Source organism: Trichosurus vulpecula, chromosome 5 (genome assembly GCF_011100635.1).
Source record: "Trichosurus vulpecula isolate mTriVul1 chromosome 5, mTriVul1.pri, whole genome shotgun sequence".
NCBI classification, from domain to species: Eukaryota; Metazoa; Chordata; class Mammalia; order Diprotodontia; family Phalangeridae; genus Trichosurus; species Trichosurus vulpecula.
The window spans coordinates 52745053-52756301 of record NC_050577.1 but is presented as its reverse complement, the minus strand read 5'-3'; positions in this window follow the sequence as shown (position 1 = coordinate 52756301).

Genomic DNA, 11249 nt, shown 5'->3' with positions numbered 1-11249 from the left:
AGTCATTGGTCCTTTGGGAAGATGGGAGATGAACACCAATAGGTAGCCAAAGTGGCACCTTCTTGACAGTTGTTAGCACCCTCCCTCCCTAACTGCCATGTATTTATTTTGTATTGATGGTGTAGAAATTTCTTTTGCATATTCTTAGGTGCATCCATGTTATCTCTATCACCCCCACCCCCTACTCCAATGTAAGACAATGTATATTTCTGGAGAATAAGGCCTCTCTTCAATTTTTCTCTCCTTTTTCTTTGTTTCCACAGTGCCTAGGGCAGTGACATTAGTTGACTCATAATAAATGCTTATTTGGCATATTGATTAATAGGAAAGTGAAAACGCTCCACATAATTGGATGGAAATAGAATAGCAGCAACTGCTAAAAAGATTACATTGAGCGCCATCTTTTTATTTGTTTCTCCAAAGCCGTTGGGAGCCCTCCCCAGATTTACTTGGGTGAAGAATGAGGCCCCTATTAACATTTCTTCCCTCTCCTGGTAGCAAAATGGATTTTTACAAGGCCACTCAACTTCTGCTGCTTTTTCCAGCCAGCCTTCCCTTGGAACAAAGATCCAAAAAGAAAAAAGGAAAATTCAGCAAAACCAACCGACACATTAACTGTGTCTAACACTATTCCAAACTCATTGAAATCTTTGCAACCAGTGGCATTAACACCAACTCACAGCATTCTACACCCTTGTCCCCAGCCTCAGCAATGCATGGTGTATTGGCAATCAAGATGGGCTCTTAGCACTTATTCAACCAAGTGCCCTTGAAGAGTTTGGTCTTTGTTTCCTTGATTAAATTAGGAGTTCTTGATGACCTCCTTGCCTCAAGGGAAAGCCTAGTTTACACGGGTTTGAGTGACATGTTTGTGACATCAGAGGCTTCTAGACCATGTGGATTTAAGTCACATTTTTGTGACGCTTTTAGGTCATGTGGGTGAGTTGCATGTGTGACTCACCTCTGATCCTGAACAAGATATATATAAACCCAGAGGTTAGCTTTCTCTTTTGGAGCTCTGAGCTACAGCAGGAGTGGCGTGTGACTCTGGGCCAGCCGTTGTCGAGCTCCCGGCTGAACTTAGATGTTGGTGGTTCCTTGGTAACTGTGAATTGTATTTGGTCTGTTTATAAATGTATGTTTGTAATTTGTTTGTATTTGCTCTGAAGTTCAGGGTGCTGGCTTTTCCCCCTGAGCTGAGTGAATGATATTTGTATGTTGGATTAAGGTAAGATTGTTAACCCCTTAATGTTGCTTTCCTTAGTAAAGCAGATCAAAAGAACCTGTGTTGGCAGCTGTCTGTGTGCTGGTTGTTGGCATACAGCAGCTGCTAGCAGATTGTTGCAACACATGGAGGGAGGTACATTTTTTCAACTTTTCTCTTTGGGGGTTGAAACACCTCAAGATATATATTATAATAGTTCTATGAATTATGTAATTATATACACATATAATATGTATATTACGTATACATATCTTATTTTATTTATTTTGTAACATAACCCCTTATTAATATGTTTGGTGTAGTAGCAATTCCATAAATTAATTTAGGTAGTATCATTTTTATCATATGAACACAGCCCAAACATAAGCAACAACTCTCTCTGTAATTATTTAATTCATTTTTACTTAAATAGTATTTTGTAAATTTTGTTTGTTTCAAATTCGAGAATGTCTTGGTAGATTGATTCTCAGATCCCTTATGCCTTCTGTAGCAATCTTGAATGGGATTTTCCTTTCTTTTATCTTCTCCTGGAATTTGTTATTATTTTATAGAAATGGTGATGATTTTTGTGGATTTATTTCGTATCCTGCTATTTTGCTGAAGCCATCAATTTTGTCAATTATTTTCTTTGCTGATTCTCTGAAGTTTTCTAAATAAACAATCAGGTCGTATTCACATAAGAACAATTTTGTTTCTTTTTTTTTTTTAATGAACGTTCATGCCTTTGTTTCTCTTATCTAATTGTTCCCCCTAGCATTTCTAGAACTGTACCAAATAATGATGGGGAAAAAAGGTCATCCTAGCTTTATTTCTTCTCTTATTAGAAAAGCATTTAGTGTTCCTCCATCACAAATGTTTGCTTTCCATTGTATCATATTAAAAATGGTTGTAATGTTAAACTAACCCTGCATCCCTGGTATAAATTCAACTTAAATATAATGAATAACTTCTGGAAATGTTGCTTTTTGTTATAGTTTTTTTGTAAGGCTCTGATTTAAACTGTTTGCATCAATAGCCATAAGATATTGGCGTGGTTCATTTTACTTGCTCTTCTATTTTCACATAATTTTTGTTATCCCATCCTCCATTGCCACCACCGTGGTGCAGGCCCCCATCACTTTGTATCTGACTCTTGCACCAGCCTGCTGGTTGGTTTCTTTCCTTCAAGGCCTTCCCCACTCTAGTCCACATCCTTCACACAGCCATCAAGTTGATCTTACTAAAGCATAGGTGTGACCACGTCACACCCTCCTGTTTGATGCATTCCAGTGACTCCCTGTCACCTCCAGAATCAAATACAAAAATCCTCTGACATTCAAAGCCCTGTGTAACCTGGCCCCTTCCTGTCTTTCCATGTTTCTTGTACCTTCTTTCCACATGCTCTGTTCTCAAGTGACAATGACCTTCAGGCTGTTTCTTGGTGAGGACAGTCCATCTTCTGTCTCTAGGTATTTTCTTAGATTGCCCCCATGCCTGGGATTCTCATCTTTTCCTCCTGGCTTCCCTGATTTTTAGGGCAACTAGTGGCTCGGTAGATAGAGCATTGAGGCCCGGAAATCAGGAAGACTCATCTTCCTGAGCTCAAATCTGACCTCAGACACTTACTAGCTGTGTGACCCTGGGCAAGTCGCTTAACGCTGTTTGCCTCAGTTTCCTCATCTGTAAAATGAGCTAGAGAAGGAAATGGCAAACCCCTCCAGTATCTTTGCCAAGAAAACCCCAAATGGGATGGGACTGAAAACCACTGAACAACCATAACATTCCCTGGTTTCCTTTAAGTCCCAGCTAAAATATAATGATCTACAAGAAAGCTTTCCCCATCCTGTTATTTCTCTTGGTTGATTATCTCCAATTCATCCTAGTATCTTTTGTTTGTAGTACTGTTATGTTGTCTTCCCCATTAAACTGTGAGTTCTTTGTTATTGGGGGCTATTGTTTGCTTTATTGTATCTTAGCACAGTGCCTGGCACATAGTAGGTACTTACTATATGCTTGTTGACTTGCCTTTCAAATTAGTAGGGTCCTATTTAATTTAGGGTCCTGCAAAGGTTAATTCCTTAAATGAGTGAGTTAATTAAATGCCTAACTTTCTCTCAGTTCTTACTATGCTTATTTATGTTGCTGTCATTCTATCTTGTAAAGAAATATCCTGTGTACCGTTCCCAACATTTCAGTAGTTAATTTTTTAGCATTATTCCCTCATCCCACATTTTGTTCTGTGACCTTTACCGTATTACAGAAATATGTTCTATGGGGGGGAGGGGGCAGAGGAGGGAGAGAGTGAATTGTAGATACACTAAGTAGTGATTATTTAATAAGTCATTTTTTTCTGTCCCAAATTCTCAACTAGAAATCATGGAATAATACGGGTGGTAGGAGGATGGCTGCTTTATGGGTCACGGAGAGTGTTAATGATTCTATTTCTGATCCGTGACTCTGCTGGTATTCTGCAATGCTGTTATAATCCGATACTAATTCTATATTGCTGCAACTGATATTTAGACTTATTTGGCTTCTGATTGGAAAATTCTTTTTTTTTTAACAATGAAAACTAGAAATTGACTAATACCTACTCCCCCAGGCCTACTGGAAAGCTAGTTTGAATTACTTTGGAAGAGATTATAATGTGCTATTTAATCGATATCAATATCTGTATGACTTTTCCTTAAGGATTCTCTATAGGCATAGTACCTGCTACAAAGAAATAAATACTTTGCACGGAAAGGGGAAAGATGAAAATTGGTCTATTAGAACAAACCTTGGATTTGGGGTCTAAAGCCTTGGGTTAGAGACCTGGCCCTGTGATTTCGTTACCTCCGTGGGCTTGGACAAATCATTCAATTTCTCTGAGCTTCAGTTTATTCATTTGTAAAATGAGTGAATTGTATTTGTTAACTTCAAAAGTCCCTTCCAAATCTAGACCTTATGATCCCTAGGAAATTATTTTATCTTATTTTAAAAGTCCTCAGCACTGACCAGGATACAGAAGGAAAGAGATCTTTTTTATTCTATCTAAAATATGACCTATTCTGCCCTTTATTGTTGTTCAGTCTGTTTTCAGTTGTGTCTGACTCTTCATTTCCCTGTTTGGGCTTTTCTTGGCAAAGCTTCTGGAGTGGTTTGCCATTTCCTTCTCCGGCTCATTTTACAGAAGAGGAAACTGAGGCAAACAGGGTTAAGTGACTCACCCACTGTCACGCAACCAGTGAGTGTCTGAGGCTAGATTTGAAATGAGGAAGAGTTTTCTTGACTCCAGGCCACTGAGCTACATAGCTGCACCGCCCCCCACTCCATTATACCCAGTAGGAAATACAAAATTGAATACCATTTATCCTCCTTCACCCTTTTAAATATTTCAAGGGATTTGTAATTTCTTCAATGTTAGTACCTGCTTCACTGATATAAACTGCAACCCTTCCATACCTCAGTAGAATTATCTTGCCCCTTTTGGCACCTCCCCACCAACCACCAAATGACAATCATCTCTGGGTGCCTAACTTCCATTGATAGACCCTCTGGATTTAACCAGGCTTGTCCTTGGGTGAAAGGTACATAGTCCATCTCTGAGAAGTACAAGAAACTTTTCCAGTCGAAGGAATCCAGAGATACTTCCTTTTTACAGCAAGGCTTGAGAGTAGACCTGAATTTGACATCAGATGACCTGAGTTCATTTCCTGACTCCGGTACTCCCTGTATGACCTTGGTGAGCCACTTCACCTCTCTGGGGTTCAGTTTCTTTATGTGATGGGGTTGGACTGAATGATCCCTCTGACCTCCTCTAATTTTATCTCCTTTAATTCTGTTTTTTCCCGGTACACCAGAAGAGAAGAATGATCATTCACCTTCTGACAGATTTGGACCACACTGTCCTGTTTTTCAGTGGAAGGGGAAGCTGGATCCAGTCTCTTTTTGCAGATAAGGAAGTAAGTAGTCCTCTGGAATTTTACTTAGTCCCTTCCTTCTTTTAGCTACAGCCCCACTTGGTAAGATATGAATTAAAAGACACAGGGTCATAGGTATACTGGTTCCTTTGTGAATTCAGCACAATTTTGTTTCAATTATCACTAAGTAAGAACAGAAAATACCAATACAGAGTATGTTTGTAGATAGATGTCCAGAAAGTAGCAAGAGGGATTGACTTTGATATGGAGGTTGTGGGAGAAAGAGAGAGAGGGGAGGATGCATGTGGGAAGTATGTGTGTATATGTGTGTGTGTATATATATATATATGTATATATATGCACACATATACGTATATATGAAATGATGATTCTGTAAAGCTTTTTTCCAATAACCAAAATCAAATTTGAAATATACTTAGTCACTTGGTACCCATTTGTAAAGCGCCTACTGTGTGCCAGGCACTGTGCTAAGAGCTGGTGATACAATGAAAGGCAGAAAACAATCCCTGCCCTCCAAGAGCTTACAATCTCACGCAAACAAATTTGTACAAACAAGATAAAATAGAAGTAACAGGGGAGGCAGTAGCATTGAGGGGAGGGAGGAATTCATCAGTACATTCTCATATGCTTTATATGGGGAAAATGGGCAGAAATCAAATCACTCCTAAAATATTTATTATCTATTTCAATGATACACATAAACTTGTTTACAGACGACAAATGTGTATTGAGTACCAACAATTCGCAGGGCACTTGTTAGTATTTAGGGCAGGGGGTCTGGACCTTTGGCACCAGTGTCTGGTGAAGCCTAGGGGCCCCTTCTCAGAAGAATGTTTCCGTACGCATAAAATAAAATACATAGCATTACGAAAGAAACCAGTTACATTTAAATGTAGTTATCAAAAAAAAATGAGTTCACCATCTTAGCTTAAGAACACCTGCTCTAAAAGAAAGCATTAGGAATGATCTTAGGGTGATAAGATACTAGCCATGTGACCGTGGGGAGATGATTTGTCCTCTCTGAACCCCACTTTCCTCAACTGCCAAATGAGGATAAATACCTGTAGCGCCTGCCTCCCAGTGTTGGTGTGCAGATCAAATGAGATCAGGTCAACCAAGTTCTTTGCCAGTTTTAAATAGGTATGTATATGTGTGTTTTAACTTTGTTTTGTCTTACATTGTCTCAGTATCCCAAAGTCCTCTGAAGTGGAATTTTAAAATCAGGTCGTAGTATTTAGAGCTAAAAGACACATTAGTTATTATCAAGTGTTCATTTCATATTTTATATAGTTTTATATTACATTCACATTATACAACATATACATGAACATATACACATACATGTGCATATACGTGTACACAATACATAGATACCCAATATACACCTATGTTTATACATATGTATAAGCTTGTATGTATGTGTGTGGGTACCTCAGGTTGAAGTCAATCCGTCTCTAGACAAATTTCCCACTGAAGAAGAGGTTTTGAATGCTGTTAGGCTCCCCTCTTATGGGCAAAGCACCTGCTGTTGATTCTGTTCTAGCTGAGATTTACAAGGTGGGAGGTCCATTGCTCATACAAAAGCTTTTTGAGATTTCTCGGGTTCTATGGCAAGAGGAGGTTATCCCCTAGCAGTTCAAGGACGCCACCATTGTCCATCTCTATAAAGGTGACAATCGTGGGGGGAGGCGTCTCTCTCTCTCTCTCTCTCTCTCTCTCTCTCTCTCTCTCTCTCTCTCTCTCAGTCATTGCTGGCAAGATTCTTGCCAGAGTCCTTCTTAATAGGCTGCTCCCTCACCTAGAAGGTGGTCATCTAACTAAGCCAGTGTGGCTTCAGAAAGGGCCATGGAATGGTCAACATGGTGCTTGTTGCTCACCAACTCCAGGAGAAATGCCAGGTGCAGAACAGCAGTCTGAACACAATGTTTGTAGATCTGACCCAAAGCCTTTGATACTATCAGTCATGAGGCTTATGGAAAATTATGTCAAAATTTGGTTGCCCGGAGAAGCTAATCAGTATTGCATGTCGGTATCATGACGGCATGCTGGCCTAGTTTCTAGATATTGGACGATGCTCTCGTGCCTTCCCAGTCAGCAATGAAGTGAAACAAGCCTGTGTGCTTTCTCTCACACTTTTTAGCATGATATTTCAGCCATGTTGTCAAATACCTTCAGCAAGGATGAAAGTGGCATCGAGGTCAGCCACCACACCGATGGTAAATTCTTCAACTTGAAAAGGCTACAAGTCAAGACTAAAGTGGAGGGAGGGAGGGTTGGTGTGTGATTTTTTTTTGTTTGCAGATGATTGTACACTCAGCGCAGCCTCGGAGGCTGAGATGAACAAAGTACAGATCGATTCTCTGCTGCTTGTGCTAATTTTGGCCTAGTAACTAACACCAAGAAAACACAGGTTCTCCGCCAGCCAGCACCGCACCATCTATACATGAAACCATCAATTACAACAAATGGAGACATTTTAAATCCTGTGAATAAGTTCATTTACCCCGGCAGTATAATTTCCAGGGATGTAGGTAGAGATAGAAGATGTGGTTGACGCAGGCATTGCCAGAGCTAGCTCAGTGTTTGGGAGGCCCTGAAGGAAAGTGTGAGAAAGAAGAGGTATTAGACTGATTACCAAACTGAAGGTCTGCAGAGCCGTTGTGCTGACCTCATTGTTGTATGCCTGTGAAACCTGGACAGTCTACCAGCGCCATGCCAGGAAACTGAATGGTTTCCATTTGAATTGTCTTAGCAAGATTCTGACCATCACCTGGCAGGATAAGGTACCGGAAACTCAGGTCCTTACTTGAACTAAACTGCCAAGCATTCAAATTCTGCTTCAGAGAGCACAACTCTGATGGGCTGACCACGTTGTTTGAATGCCAAGCGAATGCTTGCTTAAAAGACTATTTTATGGAGAACTCACACAGGGCAAGCGCTCACGTGGTGGTCAGAAGAAGCGATACAAAGTCACTCTCAAGGTCTCTCTTAAGAACTTTGGAATTGATTTTGTGACATGGGAGACACTGGCACAGAACCTCCCAGCATGGTGTGCCCACATCAGAGAAGGTGCTGTGCTCCATGAGCAAAGCAGAATTGAAACAGCTCAGAAGAAACATGAGATATGCAAATTTAGAGAATCCACTCCAAATGTTCACATGGACTCTTTGTGCCTGACCTGTAGGAGAGCATTCTGAGCTTGTAGTGGTCTGATCAGCCACAGTCGGACACACTGTAACTTGACCCCAACATAGTGACGCCATTTTGGTCCTCTTCAAGAATGAAGGACAACAACCAATGTATGTGGGTAGCAACTTTTTTCTTTACTTGACTCCCTTTGAGATTGAGGGGTGGGGGAATGGAGAAAGGAAGGACTTCTCTCTCCTCTGATTCCCTCCCTCACCTCCCCTTTGGTTATGGCATCATTTTGCTATGGTGATAATAGCCCAGTAGGAGACGGCCCATTTCTCAGCATAGAGCCCAGAGAGCCAGTGAGTACGGGAAGATATTTCAAAGAGCGTGACCTCTGGCAGCAGAGAAGAGAGCAGTCTCTGGATTCAAGAGGGAACTGGCCTTGGCAGTTGAAAGTTGAGCTATGGCTGTGGGCAGATCCAGGAACCCAAATGGCATGAGAGCCCCATGAGAAAGGACATTGGGGCTCTGCAGCACCAGAGCGGTGAGGTACCTTGGACTCATTGATAACTCATGTGTGTGCCTCACTACCAGCATCCTCTAAATTTGTGTCTGCTCTTCTCCCTGGGGCTGTGCCTTTATGGGTGAGTATGCCCCAGGTCTGTGGAGGGAAGAGGGGATGTTGTATTATTATCATTTTTACTATGCTGTTTTAGTAAATGATTTTGCATTGACCTGTCTTCTAGCTGACCCTTCAGAGTAACCACAATAATATGGCCGTGTGTCCTCCTTTTTTAGAGGTGTGGACCTGCAGAGTACCTTGAAGCAGGGGTACCCATCTTACAAATTTGTGAGTGCCAGGTTGAGTGGGTAAGCCCCAGAAGGGTTGCAACATACAGAATAATAGGATTTTAGAACTGGGAGGATTTGAGACCGTTTCTAGGCCCACCTCCTTATATGTGATACTTTCTGGAGTGAAACTAGAATTTATGAAGTTTGGAATGAAGACTTTCACAGTACACTCTCTATTCTCTTGAACCTAGGCTGGTACCAGTAGCAAGGGCAGGGAAAATTAGAAGGTTAAAAGGGCCCAGGAGCAAGCAGTGACCTGAGCTTGGCTGTGGGGGCCAGGCCTACTCCTCTTCCTATCTGCTTCTGAGCTTATTCACATTCCCCATCATTCAGTGTGAATGTGCCAGAAGAAAGTGTAGCCAATTTTGATAGAATACATTTATGCTTGCCTGAAGAAGTAAATGGATAAAAATAAAATATTTGTTATGATAATAGGTAGCCTTTATATAGCATGTTAAGGTTTGCAAATAGCATCTCACTGATCTTCACCACAGCGCTGGGAGGCAGGTGCTATGATCACCCCCATTTGATAGATGGGGAAACTGAGTCTGAGAAGAATTAAATGACTCCAAGGTTATACTGTGGTTAAGTGTCCAAGGCTGGCTTTGAACTCAGCTCTTCCTGACTCCAGGTCCAGGGTGGTTTTTACTGCATCATCTAGCTGCCTCTAAAACCAATTAGTAAGCCTTCACTATGTGCCGAGCGCTGTGCTAGATCCTGTGGGTATAAAGAAACAAAATAAAAGACAGTCTCTACCCTCAAAGAATTTCCATTGGGATGGGGGAGAGAGCGCACATTAGGGAAGTGGTGCAAGAAAGGGGTACTTTGATATGGAAAAAAAATAGTGATGATGATGATGATAGCTGGCATTTATATGTTGCTTTAAGGTTTACAAAGTTCTATGCCTATATTTAATTATTTGGTGCTTCCAACATGGGTGGCTGTTGCTAGTTCCATTTTATGGATATGGGAAATGAAACAGAGAGCTTAGGTAACTTGCCCAGAGCCAGACAGGTAAGTAAATTTTTGAGGCAGGGTTCGAGCTCAAGTCTTCCTGGCTCCAAGTCCAGTGTTCTTATCTGCTGGGCCAAGAGTACAAAATGACTTTTTCTTTTGACAGACTCTAAAGTATAATAACAATTTGCAGTCAGGAGACCCGGGTTCACTATCACCTGTGTTACTGTGGGCAAATCATTTAATTTCTCTGAGCTTTAATTTTCCCACCTGGAAAAGGGGAATGATTATAGCTAATATTTACAGAGCGCTTTAAGTGTCTTGCCTAATATTATCAATATTATTACATTGTGTTATTTCATAATAATACATTATCAATGCCAGTTAATAATATAACAATGTATTGCCAATATTAATTAATGATACTAGATTATTTGTGTCTTCCCTAATATTGTAAATAAATATCGATAATAATTATGATGAAACATTACATTGTCAACATAGAATATGTTGTCGATGTTAATATTGTCAGTAATTAATATCGCTAACATTAAATATTGTTAATAACAATATGTTGTCGATGTTAATATTGTCAGTAATTAATATCGCTAACATTAAATATTGTTAATAACAATATGTTGTCGATGTTAATATTGTCAGTAATTAATATCGCTAACATTAAATATTGTTAATAACAATATGTTGTCGATGTTAATATTGTCAGTAATTAATATCGCTAACATTAAATATTGTTAAAAACAATATGTTGTCGATGTTAATATTGTCAGTAATTAATATCGCTAACATTAAATATTGTTAAAAACAATATGTTGTCAATGTCAGTATTAAATTATTATTATTGTTTTATCTAAAATTATTTGGTCTGGGCTTCACAATGACCCTGTGAGGGAGATACCAATTTTGTTTTTGTATGTTAGGAAACTCAGTCAGGTCAAGTCTTGGGAATCAGGGATGCTGGCTTCAGGAACATGGCTTTTCTGAGTCAGAAGGGTCAGAGGACACTTAGTACTGTACCAGAATTGGAATCCTGTCTGCTACAGTCTTTTTATTTTCTTTAATGCTTCATTTTTATTATAGAAGCCAAAATAACAAAACTCATCCCAAGGCTTCAATTCAGATGGACGTCATCGAAAACGGTCAGTTTCTTGCCAATGCCAGTAGCG